At 48.5% G+C, this 22,099-nt stretch overlaps 1 long non-coding RNA gene across 1 annotated transcript; it reads left to right on the top strand.

The window, feature by feature from the left end:
• The first annotated feature begins 1,382 nt into the window (after positions 1–1,382).
• LOC121027771 (uncharacterized) lies at positions 1,383–21,315 on the top strand. The gene is made up of 5 exons (XR_005788923.1): positions 1,383–1,727; positions 2,218–2,372; positions 2,563–2,645; positions 4,125–4,178; positions 20,715–21,315. It is a non-coding gene; the product is annotated as an uncharacterized LOC121027771 (long non-coding RNA).
• Positions 21,316–22,099: the final 784 nt, after the last annotated feature.

The following is a 22,099-nucleotide window of genomic DNA, read 5'->3' as shown; positions in this document are numbered from 1 at the left end:
TTAAAAAATTAAAAATATATAGCAACAAAGGGTTGGCAATTTAACCATGTGGCGTGCTGCCTGCCTAATTGGTTACTGGTGTTACAAATATAAAATGAAGTTGCTCCTCTAAAAAAAAAAAAAAGGAATGGTAATAGCAGCTAACATTTATTGAGTGCTTACCAAGTGCCAGGTGCTTTACATGTGTTTTCCCGTTTAATCCTTACAACAGTCCTTCCAGGAAAGACGGCTCTTAGCCACAGCGTCCACGTGAAAACACTTGGGCCCAAAGACATGAAATTATAGTGAGGAAAGAAGCTGACTCATCAATGCCGATAATGCGAGGGGGAGGGGCAGGGATTGCCCGAGACAGGCCCCACGAAGGTCACGTGTAACGGACCGACGTTGGCATTAAGCCTCCAGCGGAGCTCATGCCCGCTCAGCTATGGGCCCCTGTCTTCTGGGCACGTCTATGCCTTCAAATGCAATTTTGTCTCTCGTGCACACACCCAGAGTGCCTATGATGCGATGGCCTGAACTGAAGGGGGAGGGGTGGCTGGAAGCCGAGGAGTGTGGCGAAGAGGCTGGTGGGAGAAGTCAGCCCAGGTGCAGGCAACGAGGGGTATATTTGCAGAGAGTTTAAAAATAATGAAACCAACTAAAAGCCATCTGGTTTGTATTACCAGCGTGTAGCATGGCGATCCTACACAACGTCAGTGACAAAATGCTCCCCGCAGCCAAAGGCTGACCCTTCTACCCACTACCACCCTGCACAGCCCCCCCCCCCCCCCCCGGTTGGATGCGATCCAGCCTCACTGGAGAGCGAGATTTACCGAGTTTCGAATTCCCGAACTTGCAGCGCCTCCGTATAGTAGGCGTTCAGTAAATACTGACGCCACCAAACATAACCTTGAACTCGGATTACGTGTGTGTGGCCCTTTAAAACTGGCCTGGCGCTCCCCCAAAGACTCGCCTCGGTCTCACCTATCACAAAGGAAACTGGCCACAACACGGGCCCACTCTGTTACAGCACAGAGGAAAATTGAGGCAATCACCCAGGCTACGTAGGCGAAGTTGGAGCTTTGCTGGAATGACAGAAACAGTTACCTTCATTTTTCTCTCTGTGCTGGCAGGAGTTATCAGCCGCACCGCCGAGTGATTTTATTTATATACTTTATTTCCCTTTTTTTTTTTTTTTTTTGGAAAACCAGTGAAAGTCACCTCATAATTTAGAATATTAAAGGATCCGCTAGTTCTAGTCGGCCTTGGGATCCTAAGGGAAGCTAAGTGCTTAGAAAACCCTCCTCCTACTGCTCAGACACCCTCCACACTCTGAAATTACCCCAACCGGCTCATAATTGGGACCAGCTGGCAGGATGAGCGAGGAGGCCCCTGCCCCGAGCCAGGAATCGCGTTTCAAATTTCATCCCTAGAAAGAAGCTTGACTTGCTCCTTTAAGGGTTAAGAGGTAGGAGGTCAAAGGCACAGCGCTTAGGAGCTGGGATTTAAATTGGCTACAGGGAACCTGAAAACAAAGGGCGTTCACATCAGCAACCGTGGCTCCTTGCTTTGTCTAGGACAAAGTGTGTGCGAAATAGCCCAGGCGACCGGCCTCCGCCGAATTTCACTTTACAGCCTGTCTTTCCAGAACTGGCATCGTTAATTTGTATGCTGCCCGAAAGCTGTCCTTTTCCCAAAGCCCTCCTCACAAAGCAGAGGCAGACCTCCAGAAGTGCACCGGAAATAGGGTGGGTTCGGGGAGAGGGGTGTCCGAGACGCTCGGTCTGTTTCTTAGTCTCTAATGTTTCTGGGACTCTGCTCTCTCCTGCTTTCTCGATAGACTTGTCAGCTCTCAGCTGTGCACTCCCACCCCCTTTCCTGTGGAGCCAGAAGCACAGCTTTGCTCTTGGAGAGTAATTCCTGAGGTCTGTCCACCCTGTCTTGGCATTGGGCTCTCCGGCCTGGACCGGGAATCTGGAGGGAACAAAGCAAGCCTCTGGAGCGAGTGCACGCTTATTCTTCAGTACAGCCAAGTGTCAGCGGTGGCCCTTAGTGGCTGCTGGCCACTGTCCCCACCGAGCGGTTTTCGGTGGTGTGACCTTGGCTGTCTTCTCTGGTGCCAGTCCCCTTTGGTTCTTCTAGCCTGTTGCCCAAGCCAGATTCTCCAGGCTTCCTGTTGATTCTGTGAACGATTTGATTGCTTTCCAATAGATTTTTTTTTTTCCCCCTGCTTAACAGAGTCAATTTCAAGTGTCAGAAACCAAGACCCCTGACTGGTTCGGCATCTGTCCCTGCAAGACTTAGAAAACCAACCCAGTGCTTAAGAGGGAGAAGTAGAGATGAAAGATGAAAGACGGAGCAGCGGAATCAAGAGAAGGAATTAGCAGAACAGGGTGAGGCATCGTGGAAGCGTGGGGAGAAGGAAGGGAGGAGTGGTGGGGGGAAGGAAAAGAAAAGAATTGGCAAGTAACGAAGACCAGCCTAGAAGAGGTCTCTCACCTTGCTAACGCTAGTAACAGGAGCCTTGAAGGAAATTGCCAAAGTGGCCTCCCTGAGGTATTTCTACGTTTCTATTTTTGGCAGACAATGTGGTTTCAATGGTTTTCTGTGACTGTTTCAGGAACAACAGTTCCTTGATTTGGACTTGCTCCTGGAGAGAAATGAAGGTGTGAGCGTTTACTTCATACATTTATCAAATGTGCTGTATGCTTGGGAGCGCACAGATACATGGGCACGCGTATGCCTACTGTGATATGATAAATATACGCATGAGGGAAATGGGGCTCCGGCTCGTTGTATAGGTGGGGAGATTTTATGGAACAAGCCTATTTAATATGTCAAAGGGAAAACATTACTTACGACGCCCTATTAGCACATCATTCTTCTTACTGGGAAGACAGAATGAAGAATATTTAACAATTAATAGAAATCATAGGAAGAATTATGATTAAGTGCCATCTGCTGGCTTCTGTGGGTTTTATTTTTATGCAGCTTTGAGCCTGTCCTCATAATTATCGAACGTCTCTCTTGCGCTAAGGGTGAACTTTCCGTCCACATTTGGCCTATTAACAGATGCCTCATTTTTGCGGATGTGTTCATGTGTGCATGTGTGTATATGCATGTGTGTATGTGTGTCTGTGTGTGCGCTCACGCGTGCGTGTGCCTGCACATGGGTGTGGATGTGCATGTGCGAGAAAGAAATTAATTTGGAAAAACAAACTCACCTTACAACAATCCGTCTTCCTCTAAATTCTGATTTGAGAGAGCAGACTTGGGTTTATTTTAAAATTCTGTTTTCGTAGCAGATTGCCAAAGCTCTGTGTGCTTAGCATGTGTATAGAGGGGGAAGGCAGGGGGATGGTTCTTTGAAAGGGACTTCTCTCTTCCGTTTCATGCGTCTCCTGTGAGAATGTATAGAGTTTGCATCTCAAAAGCTCTGTCTAGTTGACGGCAGGTGAGGAATTTCCATGTCTCATTTGGATGACATTGCAACAAGCAAGCATCAAGTCAAATCGTCTAATCGCTCAGAAGTTAGTGGGAAGGGAAACAGGTTCCATGCGAGCATATGTGACCTCCTCCCCTGGGTCTAGTTTTGGATTTTGGACTGTAAGTGCTCAGCAGGAAACAGGTCTTGCTGTTAGTAAATTACCCTGACTTGTGTTTACGTGGGGAGCCAACAGGCTTAGGTCAGCCCTGCTCTCCAACTAGACCCTTGAGCTGACGGTTTATCTGGGGAACTCACATTCCAGATCCATTGTTTGCCTGGGATTAATGAGATGGATTGTCAATAGTTCCCGAGTAATAATGGTAACCATTTACTGACTGCCCACTGTGTACTACAACATTGCAATAGATTATTGAGAAATAAATACTTCTATGTTCAAATATTTATATATTTGAACTTAGTCTTAGAATTTCAACAATAATGTCCAGTGAGTGTCCTTTATTATTTTAGTGTTACGTGGATGCACAAAAACAGAGGTAATCGTGTTATAAAATACAGTAATAAAGTGAACCTATCCTGTGACTCGAGATTAGAAGTGGGATGTCACCAAGTATCGTTACGTTGTGGCAGATTCTTCACGTGCTTTCGCTCTGTTTCTCACACTCTTATGGACATTGGTGTTATTCTCCCCACTTTACAGATCCGTGCATTGAGGCTCCGAAGGATAAAGTGACTTCCCCGTCGCTCACAGCCGGTAGGTAGGAATGGTGGTGGGGTACACGGCAATCTTCATTTCTTCCGTCCCTGTGGTCAAGGCGGAGCCCTCTGCCCAGCCCTATCCCAGGCGCTCCAGGTGACTCGTTCCACTTCTGGGGCTGAGGCAACATCACACTCCTGAGAGATTCCAAGCTGTCCTCTCCCTGACGTGGCCGACTCTGTGAGTGCTGACTCATCCCCCTGGTGCTCACCGTCACTGCTCACACCCATGGCTTCTTCCCACCGTCACCTGAGTGTCTGCTCAGGTGGGCCAGGCAGGTTGGAACCGCCATGGAGTGACTGCCAGCAGGTGTGGCCGTGAGTCATGGCGCCCGGGATCTGGTGGATAGATCCCGCCCGTTCTTTGCCACCCTCCCCCCCCCACCCCCCCCGGAGTGGGCCAACCGCAGGCGTGTTTTAGTCTGTCTGACATTCACCAGCAGGGCCGTGTTCATGAAGGCACTCCGTGCTGATTTCCTTTCCTTCCCCCCCCGCCCCCCCCCGCTTCCACATTCCCAAGTAAGCTACTCACACCCACATCCCAGGTTAGGGTGGCCTCCAGGAGAACACCGAGCATGGGTTCCAGAGGGCCAGCTACTCCTCTATGATGCAGCTCCCCTGGGGGGCTCTGTCGGGGTTGTTCACAGCCCCAGCGGCTGACAGTGCTGCCTATAGACCGCCTTCAGCTGTCCCTCCGCTGGCGAGAGTTACCTCGCCCGTGGTCGACTCCTGACTGACCCGGCAGTGAAGGATCGAGCTCCCTTGGCTCAACCCCGGACAGCTGTGGAGGGCGATTCAGGCTCCAGACATCCCCTGGGTTAGGGCGAGGTGGCCGCGGGCCTCGCCGTGGCTCATCTCCTACCCTGGCACAGTCCCGTTGCCCTCTGCTCTTTTGCACGGGTGTTGATCCCAAGGCCACTTCCCAGCAATGCCCTGCGTGTTAATCTCCTCTCGGAGTCCCCTTTGCCGTGGGACTGCCACACCCCAGCAGCATGTGCCCCTGAGGACCGGGGGGAGCAGGAGCCGGTGTCCAGACGTGGACGTGTACTGGGAATGAAACTGGCCCCGTGTTGGGTCAAGTCGCTGACGCTTCGGGGTTAGTTTGTTAGTACGGGATTGCGCCGTGAATTTAAATTCATCCGACGCCAGTGCCTTCGTGCAGGTATCATTCCACTTCCCAAAAATGGTTATTCTTCCCCTGACTTTGGCTAGCAATTCTAACATCCGCTTAAAGCTGGGCTGCGTTTGGGTTTCTCACATGTTGTGTCCTTTGACCTTTGTGGTCCAGGAGACTGCTGAGGCCGCCACCCACCTCTCAGTGCAAGGTTTGAGGCTTCGAGTGACTTAGCTCGCGTCACGCCCCGGGGCAGGGACTTGGCTTCCGGGCCTGGGCCTCTAGCAGTGTGCTTTCATGATGCTGCATGCCCTTTATTGGGTTTCTCTAGGACTCTAGCTCCGGCAGGAGGGGTGGGGGGTTGGGGGGTTGCTTCTTAACACACGGAACACGTTTACTCCACGCACAGTTGTTTCAAGTTTATTTATTTATTTTGAGGGAGAGTGGGAGTGCAAGCAGGGGAGGGGCAGAGAGAGAGAGGGAGACAGAGAACCCCAAGCAGGCTCCGTGCGGTCCGCGCAGAGCCCGATGCGGGGCTTGATCCCCCGAACCATGAGATCATGCCCTGAGCTGAAATGCAGAGTCCAACGCTTAAGCGACTGAGCCCCCCAGGCGCCCCGGCTCCCCACACATTTTTAAAGGAACTCCCGTGTACCACACGCTGAGAATACAAAGATGGATGAGACACAGCCCCTCTTCTCAGCCTTGTCACAGAGACAAGCAGGTGGACACACAGTCACAACACAGTGTTCCACGTAAACAAACGGCGCGGAGCAGGGGCCCAGGGACCCAGAGGGGGCATCGCAGGGAACGTGGTGCCTCAATATGGTGTCTCTCCCGATCAGACGTGGCCCCCAAATGTGGAGTAATGACTGATCGGTGGAGGCCAGTAGTGTGGGGGGGTAAGAGAATTCACCCGAAGGTGATAGAGGCTTACCGAATACACCACAAGGGAACGGCGGGCAGGACAGCAGAGGAGAGACTGTCTGCCATGAGGCAGTGGGTGGGGGCTGTATTTAATGGCGGAAGGTGGGGAGGTTTGGGGATGCATGGAGTTCTCCCCTTTTTTGGGAACTGTGCCTGGTTGTAAGTAGCCCATTGGACAGTTAGGGCCTATGGATATTTTGAGGTGAGTCGCCTGATGGGCCTGTGTGTATTCAGCCAGGGGGTCTCTGTGGGCCCTTTCTACATTCTGTTGCTCGAGCCTGTTTGCCTAAAAGCAGCCTCTACAGGGAATATGCTGTTTGAACTAGATCTTAAAGACTCAAGGGTGCTTACTAGTGCAGTAAGAGGGGGGAAGGGCATTCTAAGCAGAGGGAACCATCTATACAGAGGCATAGAGACAGGAAAAGAGGGGCGCCTGGGTGGCTCTGTCGGTTAAGCGTCTGACTTCAGCTCAGGTCATGATCTCACAGTTCGTGGGTTCGAGCCCCGTGTGGAGCTCTGTGCTGACAGCTCAGAGCCTGGAATTTGCTTTGGATGCTGTGTCTCCTTCCCTCTCTGCCCCTCCCCCATTCTCTCTCTCTCCTCTCTCAAAAATAAACATTAAAAAAAAAAAAGAGAGGAATTTGGTTGACTAGAGCAGAGGGTGTGCGGTCAGGGGTGGGGGGGGGCAGTAGGTCAGGCCCTTTAGACGTTATTATGCAGCCAGAAGGATTTATATGACCAGATTTGCTTTTCTGAAGGGAAATAGTAATCCTAATATGTATTGAGGAATTAGCATGAGCTATATATTTAACATAGATTATTTCACTTATTCCTTGTAAGAGCCTTATAAGATAAAGAACATTACCATCATTTTTGGATTATTATGCTTCTTGGAGAAGCCCCCCTGGCAGCAGAGGGGGGTGGGTAAACCAGAATACACAGAGCCTGATGGCGGAGAGAAGAGGAAGGATATGACATTCCGGGCAAGAAACGACAAGGCCCTCAGCTCAGGGGCTGCAGAGGGAAGGAGAGGAAAGTTTGGCAGTCGGAGCTGCTTCTGCGGAATTTGGTGACTGAATGGCTGAGGCTGGGAGGCTGGAATATTCCATCACCCATGGAAGGGATCACTGGGAAGGCAGATTCATGGTGGGCGGGGGGGGGGGGGGGGCATGTTGCATTTGAAATTCCGGTAGATGTCCAGGTTGAGATGTTTATGGGTGTATGGGTTTGGAGACCCGGGGAGTATGGGTTTGGAGACCCGGGGAGAGGCCTGGAGCTGTTATCAGATTTGGGATTCTCTCCCTGTCGATGGACATGGTGAGGTGAGCGACAGAGAGCAACAGCCTTGACATCAAATCCCACTTCATCATTTACTGATGGTGCGACCTTACGCAAGTTAATCTGTGACCTCAGTTTTCTCATTTGTAAATTGGGGTTGGGGGCGGTTGATAAGGCTAACATTGGAGGGTTATAATAAGCATTACGGATGCCTAACAGAGTGTCTAGGACACAATACGGGGAGGAGGAGGAGGAATCTCAGGTGGAGAGTGTGTACAACGGGCAGGAAGCAGGGTGAGGCTGGCACCCTGGAGAACAGTTTTCCAGAGGTAAAGAAACAGAAGCCAGCAAAGGGACAAGAAAGACGTGCTCAGGAATCAAAAGATAGAAGTGTCCTGGGAGCACAGGGAAAAGATATTTTCTAGATGTTTTTTGCGGGTATCAAAGCCGAGACGAAATTTACAGAAAAAAAAAAAATCAATGGCAAATAAATATATGAAAAGATGCTGAGTCATACTCCCTATTCTAGAAATGCAGGTTAAAATAATAATGAGGCACCACGTTTCATTATTCGATTGGTAAGGATGATTGTATTTAGTGATATTTAGTGTTGGCCAAGGTTGGAAACAGATGGTCCCAGATGCTATGGGAACATACATTCATGGGCATTCATGTTATTTTTAAAAAATGGGTTTTTTTTTTTTTTTTTGAGAGAGAGAGAGAGAGGGAGACAGAGGATCCAAGCAGGCTCTGTGCCGACAGCAGAGAGCCCGACACAGGGCTTGAACCCACGAACTGTGAGAATATGATGTGGGCCAAAGTCAGACGCTTAACTGATGCATCTTCAGTGGTATTAATTGTGACGTTATTTAATGGGGCAAGAGAAATTGAGAAGCAACCTAAAAGTCCATCAAAAAGGGACTGGTTAAATAAAATGCATTGCACCCTTGTATTTTAACTGGGGTGGGTTGGGAGAAAGTAAGGGTGGGGATAGGAAGCAGACACCTTGGAGTAGACACGTCAGAATTACTAGGCTGTGTGTGCACGTGTGTGGGTGTCTGTGTGTGTGTTGGTGGGATACGGTGAACAGGGGCCAGAGGGTCATATGCCCAGTGTGGGCTGGCAACCCTGTGGACGAGATCCACGTTGAACATAGCTTTGTTTTGTTGAAGAGAGAGGTGCGGATGCCAGACTACGTGGCCCTTCTCCCCAACCCTATCAATCTTTAATAACACTGTAAACATCAGAATGGATTTGGTATGATTGGATTCCTTGTCAATGCTGGTCAAGGGGCTGAGTTTTGTGCGAAGCATGGCATGGGAGGTAGCCTGCCAACATCTGGGTCTCACATGTGCCGTGCATGTGTGAAGGATTCTAGAAGTGTCCGCAAAAGTGTCATCAGGGTGACCTCTGAGACGGGGCGCTGGGGATGCCGTGTGGATATGGACTTTTCAGTTTATATCCTTTCAAACCCCTGGCATTTTTGCTTTAAAAACTATTTTACAAATTATATGGTTCAGACAATGCAAGAGTGGAGCGAAATAGCAACTCCTCACCAGCTGAATAGAGTCCCAACTTTTTGTTAAAGATTTGTTTTCAGTTTATTTATTTTGAGAAAGAGAGACAGCACAAGCACGGGAGGGGCAGAGAGAGAGAGAGAGAGAGAGAGAGAATCCCAGGCAGGCTCCATCGACAGCACAGAGCCCTATGCGGGGCTCAAATTCACCAACCGCGAGATCGTGAACTGAGCCGAGACCAAGAGTCAGACACTTAACTGACTGAGCCACCCAGGTGCCCCCGAATCTCAACTTTGCTTCTGATTTACCATTTGGATGACGGTAAAGAAAACAATGATTTCCACAGAGAAGTAGAGGCAGAGACATTGTGCTTGCAGAAGGTTGGGATGGGACACATCCCTGGAATTATATAGTCATGTCTTATAGAAAAAGTAGTGTTTGCTCTACTTTATTATACATTTAAAAATTTTTTAAAGATGTTTATTTGTTTTTGAGAGAGACCGAGCATGAGCAGGGAAGGGGCAGAGAGAGAGAGGGAGACACAGAATCTGAAGCAGGCTCCAGGCTCCGAGCTGTCAGCTCAGAGCCCGACGTGGGGCTCGAACTCACAATCTGCGAGATCATGACCTGAGCCGAAGTCAGATGCTTAACCGGCTGAGCCAGCCAGAGGCCCCTCTTTTTTATTATATTTACATGGTAGCTAGTAGGTGCTCAACAGATATTGATTGGCTTTATTGATGTTCAAAATATTTAAACCTTTGTCCAGCGTTAAGATATGCACGTATATTCTGATTTCACTAAATTCTACGGGGACCGTAACTCGGTTCGTTGTGACCTGCTACTATGGTAATAACCCCCTCTCTGGGTTGGGCATGAACACAGCACCATTCTCCTGACTGATATCCTGTGTGAGCCATCAAACCCAAACATGACCTCAGAGCGCCAATGAATCGCCTGCACGACACTTGAGAGTTACGTACACATTATTTTCATCTCTGGGGCGTTTACGTCTCACTTTTACAGCAGTTCTGAAATTTACCACTTAACTCAGCTCTCGAGGAGCCAGGTGCCTTTTACCAGCTCCACAAGTTCCCGTGGAAGTCACGGGACTGAAATTGCCCATTTGGAAGGCAGAGGGATTGTTTGTAATGCGGCTCCCCCCAGGCAGGCTGGACGCAGAACTGGAAATGATCACGGGTCGACTGGCGGGAGAAGTCCCGCACAGATATTCCCACTGAGGCAGACTTTCCTGGCTGCACCACTGAGACCCTCTGTGGGCTGGGGTCCCAGCGCTGTGTCCACTGTCAGGAAAGAGCTGCTTCCTCCGCCTCCCCCGGGACACCCCTCCGTTCATCTCTCCTTCCCTAGTGCCCATTTTATGGATTGATAGATCTGGACAGTTGATTTCCATTTACGTGGCTGAGGCTGCTCATGGTTGTGACAGCTCAGAGGGGGCCACCGGATGTTTTTAACTTTGTCTCCTAACGTTTTATTAGAACAATTTTCAATTCAGAAAAGTTGAAAAAAGAAATAACAGTGCAGCAAACTCAGCACAGAGATTTTTTTTTTTTAATGTTTATTGACTTTTGAGAGAGTGAGAGAGAGAGACGCACACAGCATGAGTGGGGGAGGGGCAGAGAGAGAGGGAGACACAGAATCCGAAGCAGGCTCCACGCTCTGAGCTGTCAGCACAGAGCCAGATGCGGGGCTCGAACTCATAAACTGTGAGATCATGGCCTGAGCTGAGTTGGCGCTTGACCGACTGAGCCACCCGGAGCAAGATGTCCTGAAGCGGTTGTCTGCATGGGGCCATTTTCCCGGGGTTGTCTAGATGTCCACACCGAGTCCCCGAAGAGGTCTGGTTTTGTTTTGTTCCTGTAGTTGGTGTGGTTGTTTAAAGTCAGCAATTTGAATGCACCACTCCACTTTTCTCCCCGCTGGAGAATCAGAAGTATCTGTCTGGTTTTTCGGCGTTGCCTGATAAAAATTCACCGGTACCGATGACTTAGTGTAAATAATCTCATAGTGAATTCTGGACAACGGCAGAAAATGCCACGCAGCTTCTTACTCATTTTACTAGCCTAAAAACAAGCCATAAAACGTTGAGTTATAAACAGCTGTTGTTCCCACACGGTGCCTAACAACAGGACACCAGGGACAATGGCAAACATTCAAACAAGCCAGGAGGAAAGACATCTTAACCATCGTCAGTTAATGCCGATGAGAGGGATGGGTTTTGGAGTGTAAGGAAGTCTATGGAAAGGGGATACAGAGGTTGCCAAGACCAGCCCCTGGCGCTCTCCACTTTCTTCCATTTTTGTAGAGGCCCCTGCTAGAAAACTCTTCGATATATGACGCCTTTGTAAGGCCCTTTACAATTTACCAAGCACTTTTCTAGAGATCATCAGACTCGAACTTCCCAACAACTAGGAAGGCGGGCTAAGTGGTATTGTTCCGATTTTTTCTAAGACTGAGCCGTTAAAGGACTTAACCAGGAGCATCCAGCCTTTTGTCCTACCTCACCAGGTAGAGCACGGGGTTTTAGAGATGAAGGACTTGAATCTGAATTCCTGCTCTGCCTCGTACTAGCTGCAGGCCCCTGAGCCACTGACTTACCCTCTCTGAAATTGTTACCTGTGAAATGGAGATCATAAAATCCATCTTGGAGGCCTAAGGTTAGGATTACATTAAATTATGTATGAAAAGTGCTCTGTCAACTGCAATGTATGATATGCATTTGGTTATCACGAACACGCAGATAAAATGTCACCTGTGGTAGCGTGCATTTTATTGCATTAAACTTTTTATGATGACGTTTTCAAACACACACTAATGTGGGTCTGAATATAATAAATAAATATGTTTACAGTGAATCACCATGTACCCATCACCCAGCTTTGCCATTTATCAACGTAAGACCAACGGCACTAGATAAAGCACCATCTCCCCTGTTACTAGATTATTTTTTAGAATAACCCCAGACTTTATAGCACTTCTATTTTCTTTATTTATTTACAAAAATTTTTAATGTTTATTTCTTTTTGAGAGAGACAGAGACAGAGTGTGAGCAGGTGAGGGGCAGAGAGAGAGGGAGACACAGAATCCGAAGGAGGTTCCAGGCTCCGAGCTGCCAGCACAGAGCCTGACGCGGGGCTCAAACTCATGAGCTGCGAGATCATGACCTGAGCCAAAGTCGGACGCTCAACCGACTGAGCCACCCAGGCGCGCCCCTATTTATTTTTTTAAGTAAGCTCTCTTGTCTACCCAACGTGGGCTTGAACTCACGACTTTGAGATCAGGAGTTGCAAGTCTGTATCACTTCATTAAAAAATACTTAAATAAGGAGAGAGACAGGACTTTTAAAAATGTATACCCACAACACTCTTATCACATCTAAAAGAAATGAAAGGTAACCTTAATGCCATCTATTATCCAGTCAGCATAAAAATTCTGATGATCTCATAAATGGTTTTTTCTCTGAATCAGGATTCAAACAGGGTCCACACATGCCTTCTGGTGAGATTACTCAAGTTTTAAAAAATCTGTATGACAGTCTCCCAGCCCCAGCTTTTTTCTTTTTCAACTTGCTATTTATTTGTTGAAAAAAGTGGGTAATTCGTTCTACAACATCACCCCCAGTTTGCATTTGGCTATTGTACTCTCATGGTCTCTTTTTCATGTTCTTCTATCCTCAGTGTTTGTACAAACTCGCGATTATATCTGGAGGCCTGCTTGGTTTGAGAATAAACTTCTGGTGGCAGTCTTGCAGGGATGTGCTATTTCCAGTTCCATCACATCAAGGAGGCACACGTTTGATTGTCTCCTTTTTATGATCTTAAGGCTGATCGGTGGGTTCACATAGTGATCCAGGTTTTGTGAAGATTGAAGTTTCCAAATTGAAAAGCTTCCTTTTAAGAGCAAGAATCCAAAATGACAAATATAAAATTAGGTTCTGGGTCTTAGAGGGAAACCATGCTGGGGAGGGACATTGAAACTTATCCTGTATTAGCTCACGGTAACTCTGCCTCTGGATTCAGGGGCAATGAACGTGACCTATCCCTTACTATGTTTCCCATCAGCCTTTTACTGCATCACCCACTGATGGTCACTGCCTACATCCAATTTTTGTTTTACTATAAAATATTCTTTTTTTTTAATCTTTATTTTTGAGAGAGAGGGAGAGCATAAGCAGGGGAAAGGCAGAGAGAGAGGGAGACACAGAATCCAAAGCAGGCTCCAGGCTCTGAGCTGTCATCACAGAGCCTGACACGGGGCTCAAACTCACAGACTGCGAGATCATGACCTGAGCCGAAGTCGGACACTTAACCGACTGAGCCACCCAGGCGTCCCTACCATAAAATATTCAAATTCTACCATTCCTTGAGTATTTATTACCTGGTCTTCTTATATCAATTATTTGATTACTGTGAGAATCGGTCAAGGTCTAGGTAGGAGACAGAAACCACACAGTCCTTTAAATAGAAAAAATGTAACGCAAGAAATTATTAACAAGTAATAGAAGCCTAGCCATAAAGGGTTAAGTAATTCTAAAGAACATAGGAATAGTAGATACAGGGAGTGGCCATACCTCGAGAGCAGAGTCGGAACACCCCAGGGGGTGACACAGTGGAAGAGGGTCTCCCCAACCCCAAGGATGGAGAGAGTGGCTGTAACCCACTGGAGGGTGGAGAAGTTCACTGAAATCCTTTAGACTAGGGCTGTGGGCAGAGAACTAGCCCCTGGGGTGCTGACGCAGCTTGATAGACAGCTGCCCACGGGGTGCTGCTAAAAACTCACCGAGGGGTCCTCCATAACTCTTGGCCACTGTGCACCAGAGAAAGAAGCAGGAAAACCCAGTAGGACCAGGAGAAATTCCTTCCTCCTGTAATGTCCTTCTAGCATCCTCTACTGACAGATGCTTAACACTACATCAGGTGGCACCAGGAGAAATGTTTACAGGGTCCAGAACCAGTATCGATCACAACGCACAACCAAGAAGGTTGGATCGGGGCTGGGAACCAGTACATGAGCAGCCGGCACACCATGAAATATAGTTCATGCAGGAAAGGCAGGATAGGCGCTTTGTCCTTTCCTTTTATTTTCCACTTTCCTGGATGAGTCAGTGCCCTAGAAACCCCCAAAGATTGCCATCATGATTTCTACTGTTGTTGTTTTGAAATCATTATGAACTTATGAATTTTAACGTATCTGAAGTGCTCGATCCGTTGTCTTATTGTTCCTTATGATTGGCAGCGTATATTTTAAACGGGTTCAATGCATAAAGAGTGCATGTATTCTCTCCTTTAATGTTTGTGGGAGAAAAGATGGAAAACTGTCTTAAAACTTGTGGACACATTATAGCAGAGAAACCTATGGCACAGAGGAATCCAAGCTGGAGGATTTCTTTTCTGTTGGCTCAAAAATTACCCCGAACCATGTGGGAAATCTTGACCTTGAATGCACATCAGTCAGAAAGTAAGGAAAGGAAGCTTTGTTAATCACAGGTGGTTACCCTGTTGAGTTTCCCAATCCGTGTGTCTTGAGCCGTGCATATATTCACGCTTTCTGTGTGTGCTTTGGGATGACCGAGGTTGGGAACCATTGAGTTAGATGACTGAGGCAGATTTTTCCCCCCAGCGTGGGCTGAGCCAGTATTTCTTACCCGCATGCTCTTTTAGTGTGACTTTGCCATGTGTCCCTCAAGAGGTGGAGCCTAATTCCCCTCCCCTTGAGTCTGTTCTGTCTGATGATTCATTTGCAACCAACCAAACGCCAAGTGAGTGGTGCCTTGTGATGTCCGAGGCTGGTTCAGAAAGGCCTTGGAGCTCCCGGGTGGTTCTTTCAGACACCAGGTATGAAGTCCTACCACCCTGCGGTGGCCAGACTGGAGAGGCCACGTCCTCTCACAGGACAGCCTGTGAGACCAGTTGAATCTTCAGATAGATACTCCAGCCAACTTACCCACAAGAGAGATCCCTAAGTGGGGACTACCCAGCCATGTCCTCCCTAAATTTGTCACCCAGAAGATCGTAAGTAAGCTGATATGGTTGTCCTGAGATGCCACATTTGGGGTAATGTGTAACTCACCAATAGTAGCTGGTATAAAGGCCTTGAAGCCTTTTCCTATACAGAGGACTAATCGAGATCATGTGCAGGTCCATACATGATAGGATTCTGCAGAGATTTGCAAAAAGGAGGCGTACTTTTAAGCTCTGATCTGAGGATTCCTTGAGAGCATGAGCTAGCCATGCTCATTCCTCCAGAGGCCGTATGTCTTTAGGTCTCCACAGTCACCTGTCACCTAGTCTGGGGTGGACCAGTATGCTCTCCTGGTCACTCCCAGGTATTTGCAGCCCCATCACTCATCCTGGGTAACAGCAGAAGACCAGTGGCTTTCCTTCTGATGTATCTTGTTCTGTAGCTCTTGGAAGAATATGCTATTCTTGAGAAACAGGGAGAATGGAATAAGGAATGTGCAACTAGAGTCAAAAAACCTGGGTTCGGGGCACCTGGGTGGCTCAGTCGGTTAAGCGGCCGACTTTGGCTCAGGTCATGATCTCACGGTTTGTGAGTTCGAGCCCCACATCAGGCTCTGTGCTGATGGCTCGGAGCCTGGAGCCTGCTTCAGATTCTGTGTCTCCCTCTCTCTCTGCCCCTCCCCTGCTCATGCTCTGTCTCTCTCTCTGTCTCTCAAAAATAAATAAATGTTAAAGAATTAAAAAAAAAAATCTGTGTTCAAGGGGCCCCTGGGTGGGTCAGTTGGTTAAGTGTCTGACTCTTGATTGTGGCTCAGGTCATGATCTTGTGGTTCAAGAGTTTGAGCCCTATGGCAGGCTCTGTGCTGAGAGCACAGAGCCTGCTTGGGATTCTCTCTCTCTGCCCCCCCCCCCACTTGCTCTCTCTCTCTCTCTGAAAATAAATAAACATTAAAAAAGACCTGGGTTTAAGTGCAGATTCATTCATGTACTAGCTATATGAACTTGAGATGATTTAACAGCTCCAGCCTGTCTCTCTCCCCATCTGAAAGTGGGGATAATAATCTGTGTCCCATAGAGATGTCTTGAGGATTAAGTAAGATTACACCTGTGAGACCCTAGGGGTGTCAACCAGTTTGTGCTTCTTTTCACTATTTTGATGCCTTTTCATTTTGTTTTTGGAAAATTAAAAAATACAGAAGGTACAGAAAAGGAAAGAGCAATCATTCATGCTTTCGCGGACTGGGAATTAGCACCGTGGACATCTTGACTTACTTCCAGCCTTTTTTTTTTTTAACTGCTGTGTTGGTTATTTTGGAGACGCTGAGAAAGAACACGTATTTATTAGAAATACTTTCGTCATACAGAAAGTGCCCCCAAACATGGAGTGCTTCATGACGGTATAAGTTGTCAAGTACAGGAGACATGGTCATCTCTGTGCCATTCCAGTATTTTCGCATCTGTGATGTCCCTGTTAGCATCTGGCACACTTTTTATTTTTATTTTATTTTTAGAGAGAGACAGCATGAGCAAGGGAGAGGGGGGAGAGGGAGACAGAAAGAGAATCTTAAGCAGTCTCCATGCTCAGTACAGAGCTTGATGTGGGGCTCGATCCCACAACCCTGGGACCGTGACCTGAGCCGAAATCAAGAGTCAGGACGCTCCACTGACGGAGCCGCCCAGGTGCTGCTGGCACGCTGTTTTTAAAAAAGTTTTTAATTTATTTTGAGGGCGGGAGGGGCAGAGAGCGAGGGAAAGAGAGAGAATCCCAAGCAGGCTCCGCACTGACGACAGAGAGCCCGATGTAGGGCTCGAACTCACGAACAGCGAGATCATGACCTGAGCTGAAGTCAGACGCTTAACCAACTGAACCACCCAGGTGCCCCTAGCACACTCTTCAACACCAGGATTTTTATCGGTACATATGACGAAATGCAATTTATTCTACCGTCACCCCCCTGGTCTTTAGGGTGCCCTTTAACTCGGTCACTATTTGAGTACAGCTATTTACTGCCCTGGCTGGACCCTCCCATCCTCAGGACCTCAGGAGGCAACATTCTCCACGGTTCTGGTCAAGAGGAGAACCTTCTCCACCACCATCTTGCCCCCCGTCTCTTTTCTGTGGCAGACCGTGCCGCACCATATCCCAGTGCCTGCTCGGCACAGTGTTCCTTCGGCCATGTTGCCGCTGTTACAGGACATACCGTCGGTTGGATCGGAACCAAACTTCACACACGTGCGTCCGCATTTGGTGGCATAACCGTGAAGGCTGTGCGGTCTCCAGTGCATGTGGCATGCTGGCATTAATTCCCGTTCTACTCTTTCGGAACTCCCTTCTCTGTGGGTCACACGGCAGTCCTGTCCACGGTCGCCTCTGGACTTGTTTTGTTGTGATTTATTCTTCAGCCTTTGGGACTTCGCAGCCTCTCTGCAGGGTTGGCCTCTTTCCTGTGGCTCTGCTCCTCCGGGGTCCAGCAGCGGGGAAAGGCAGTGCCGTGATCCTCTCTGGCGGTCAGGGTTGAGGTGTCTCTCGCCGGGCACAACGAAACTACGTAAGACTCGGGGAGAGCGGGTATCATTACCTGCTTTCCCGGAAAGGACTTATTTTCAGCTCATCTACACATTTCCTGGGGAGCCTCCCAGGCTTCAGCGTTCTTGCCTGTGAGCCTTGGTATGAGATGGTAAAGAGAAAATATTGTATCTGTTAAAGAAGGAATTATTCCTGGCCCTGGTAAGGCATAGTAAGGCTGACTTTATTCGGGGGCGGGGGGGACTGTTGTGATAGGTACAATGGGGTTTTGCCATGGAGGAAAGAGATTGGGCTCTACTGAATCCAACAAGGAAAAGTGGGAATTTATGGCCAAGGAACAGGCCGAGGGGGCGGGGGTGGATGGAAAACTAAGAGAAAACAGAAGGAAGGCTAAATTGACTTACCAGGATTCCTGCTGAAGGCAGGCCAGGGGAAGGCAGGCCAAGCCATATCTGATCTGATATGAGGATGACGAGATATTCTCACTAAACTGACTCAGCAGGATTCTTGCTAAAATTGGGCAGTGTAGAGCCAAACACGGAAACCCAGCTTGAGGGCCTAGGTGCAAAGAGAGTTCAGAGGGACCCGGCTAGGATTTGCTTGAGGAGAAGGTCTTTGTCAGACAGCAGGTGAGCTCAGTGCTCAGAAATCCGGGGATCATGACAACGCGTGACCTGGCACCTCTTGGGGCTGGGTCCTGGGGGACAGATGGGGTGCTGGCTACATCATTCACAGCATTTCCTGCTCCCTGGGTTTCCCCTGCCCAGCAGCCACAGCCCCGCCCAGATTGAGGAAGCACATCAAGGAGCCGAGAGAAAAGAGGGAGAGGGCCTCCTTGGGTTTCAGCAAAGCAGGAGCTGAGGGCAGGAGACGAGCCTGGAAGAAGAGAATTTTCTACATAAAATGGCCTGGAGGGGCACGTCTCATCTCCCACCAGAGGGCACCTCCGATGTTAAGACTTACTTCTCCCCTAGTCTTCCCCAAACACCCCAGCCCCTGACCCCACGGGCTGCTGGCAGGCTGGTGTGACCAGCCCCAAAGGGCTCGCTTTAAAGCCATGCCTTTGGAAAGAAGCCCTCTTTCTCTCAAAAGTGCCTTTAAGGATAATTGTTGCCCAGAAACCACTTACCCCGTTTGCGCTCATGTTCGTACATGGCAGACTGAGACTTGAGACCTTAAGCTCAGGGTCTGACTTTTCTCTTCCACCGCCCCTGGCATTTGTATGTGGAGGTGTGAGGCTGCCGCGTGCCCCAGGGGGGGAACTTGTCAGGCAAGAAGCAGACACCCGATTCCTGACTTTGGGGTTCAAAAGACACCATCTGTAGACAGACCGAGAGACTTGAAGTACAAAGAGAACGGGTTTCCGCCCAGAGACCTTACCATTCTAGACACACACCTGGGGAAAGAGCAGTGATGGGAGATGGGGAGAGCTCTGGAGATTCCTTTTTTTTTTTTTTTTTAAGCTCATTTATTTATTTAGAGAGAGAGGCCGTGGGGGAAGAGAGGGCATGCAAACAGGGGCAGGGGCAGAGCGAGAGGGAGAGAGAGGATCCCAAGGAGGCTCCACGCTGTCCATGCAGAGTCCAACTCAGGGCTCGAACCCGTGAACCACGAGATCATGACTTGAACTGAAATCAAGAGTTGGATGCTTAACCTACTGAGCCACCCAGGCGCCCTGCTCTGGAAATTCTAACAGCAGCACAGGAGCGGAAGTTCTGCCCCGTCTTTATCTCCCACTGGATGGCAATGAAGGGACAGGATCTAAGATAGAGTTACCTTGGAGCCTGAATACCTTCTTGCTGGGAGTGCTGGGAAGTGCACAGGTGTGCCTGTGCCATGCGGGCGTGAGGAGGGGACAGAGGGTCCCCTGGGCCACTGAGGCATGGGACACCACAGGCTTCTGAGCGGTGAGGGAGCCTCCAGTCCAATTCACTAGGGCTGAGCAGGAGGGCAGCACCTGTCAGGAAGGCCCAGGAGAAGGGATTCCAGTATAGGGGGTGCTGGGAGGCAGCGGGGGAGCATTGATGCTTCTCTGTTGGTCATTTTCAAGGAGCAAAGAAAGGAACAGAGTCAGCAGGGACAGACGGCTGAGATCTGCCCCCGGGGAGGGCTATACACTGTCTGAGCTGAATATAACCGATGGGAAGAGGTCATAGGCCACAGACAAGAAGACGGCACTGACATAATCAAGGACTGAGATGTCAGGATGAATTGCAGGGGCCCCAAATGTGGAGGGGAGGCCCCTAGAATTGAGCCTCGGGAAGGCAGAACACAGAAGGACATTTTAATTCTGAGTATGAAATGTTGAAGAAGGCAAAAGATTACCGCATGTCCTTTTAATGTCCTACTGTCGTGTGGGAAAATTAGCCCACCTAAAGGTCATCTAATACTCTAGGGTGGTGGTCTCAAAGTGTGGTCCAGAGACCCCTGGAGGTTCCCCTTCAGAGGCTCATGAGGTCAAATGCCTTTCACGGTGATTCAAGATGTTATTGGCCACCCATACAGGAACCCCCACATTGGATTGTTAAGAGACAAAAAAAAATAATAATAATAATTAATTCTGCTCCTTAGGCACATACCTAGACTGTACTTCCCAGCTTCCCCGTGGCTAGGTTGGCCCTGTGAGTTCTAGCCAATAGCTTATTGGCGACGTGATGTCCTCAACTCCCACACCTGGCCCAAAGGCCTCCCACGGGTGACCATCCATGTTCCATGTTCTCCCCTCTGGCTGGTTGGAGTGAAACAGTCTCTCCCCCCCCCCCCCCACCCAGGGCAGGACAATCTGGGGGACAGCCTGTTGACAACGGCAAAACAGGAAGCTGGATCTCAGAATCCCTGCTTAGGAGAGAGCCACCTCTAGAGAGGCTCCAGTTGGAAAGAAAGAGACAAGAAATAAACTTTCATTGTGTTAAATCACTGAGCCTTCAGGGTTTATCTGTTACTAATACAATGAGCTTCACACTCTGCAGACTGAGGCCACTTATCTGGAGTTAACTGCTATTGTCAAATTCAATGCATGGCAAATGTGATCTGACAAATCCCTCATTTGTTTGGCAGCCCTTCAGGTTTTGACATCAGCTGTTATTGTGCTGTGTGACAACGAGGCCATCAATAACAAACATTTCACAAAAATGGTTGTAATAGCTTCTGCTTTCTCAAAGACAAACTAATTTCTTTCTCTTTCCTCCTCCAGTACCTACCCTTGGCGTCAGTCAGTAATTGCTTCTGAAGCTACGCACATCATCATCATTAAAACCGTGGCATTAATAGGCATATTCTATCTAGAACAGTGGGGCTTGATGATCCTGTTGCCGTCCAGACTGGTCGTATCAGGACCGTGAAGGGTAGCAGAACACGCTGCTTTGGCCCCAGGATTATTTGGAGCTGGCAGCAGTTGAGAAAAAGCAGGTACCAGAAAGCTCTCTGCCCTCCCCAGTTGCCTCAAAGCGGAACATAAATTTGGAAAGGTGTCCCCTCCTCCCCTCTCACTGGGAAAGAAAGAAGTTAATCACCAGAGGTAACTGAGACCCTTATCAGCCCAGAGACCGTCACCAAAGGAACGTATATAACCAACTTTGCTAAAACTAGCCCTTGTCTACCATTGGTTTTCCTATATATTTGCCACCCTAGAAACTCAGGTGGCTTCTCTACAAATTTCTTTACAAATGTATCATTCTTCTATTAAGATCCTATACACGCCAAAGCTCTAACCACCCCTCTGAGTTACCCATCACAGAGCACTCCCATCTGTATCCGATGCACATGCCAATAAACTTTTGTTTGTTTTTCTCTCATTCATTTGTCTTTATCAGTGTAACTTGCAGGGCCCCACCAATGAATAAAAGGCAAGTAGAGAGAAAACAGGAACTTACCTGGAGGTCAGGCTCCCCTCTTTATGTTGGGGAGAGACTCAGTAGAATCTAAGAACACATCAACCAGGACAGAGGAGGAGTTCAAAATTGCCATATGAGAGATGGTCGAGGGACTGAGAGAAAAAGAAAATACTAGGAAGACGTGGTAACTGTCTTAACCTATTTCAAAGGCTGTCATGTTGAAGAGGGATTAGATTTACACTCTGGCCCCAAGGGGCAAAGCAGAACCAACTGGCTGAAGGCTCCTCGTGAGAAATATTTCAATAAAGAAAGAACTTTCTACCAGGGCAAAGATATGCACGAATGGAGGTGACCGGTGTGGAGGAGGAAGTTACTGCTGATTTAAAGGCAGAGAGGGGAGGGAGAGAAGAAGGCAACAACAGAGGCTTCTATACAGAGGAAACAACACAGTTGGGTTTCATTTGAACATTAGGAGTTTTCTGCCCTGGGTTAACTTTGAGGCAGACTACTTCATTGTTCTGGAAAAAAAAAAAAAAAAAAAACCCAAAACACTCCTAAAGACCTTTTGTTATGCAACTACAGGACACAGACCCTTTTCTGGAATGACAGGTCTGAGAGCCTGGCTCTCAGGTGCTCAACTCCCTTGCATAGTAATGGAAAATAGTTTTCATTTTCTGTGGGACAAGGCACATCTCTACTGATTGTGTTTCTGGGAGAAAAATGTTTCTTTCCTAGATACGGGTTT

This window comes from Herpailurus yagouaroundi, unplaced genomic scaffold (genome assembly GCF_014898765.1).
Source record: "Herpailurus yagouaroundi ecotype Mexico unplaced genomic scaffold, PumYag 77, whole genome shotgun sequence".
NCBI lineage: Eukaryota > Metazoa > Chordata > Mammalia > Carnivora > Felidae > Herpailurus > Herpailurus yagouaroundi.
This window is presented reverse-complemented; position numbering and strand designations above follow the sequence as displayed.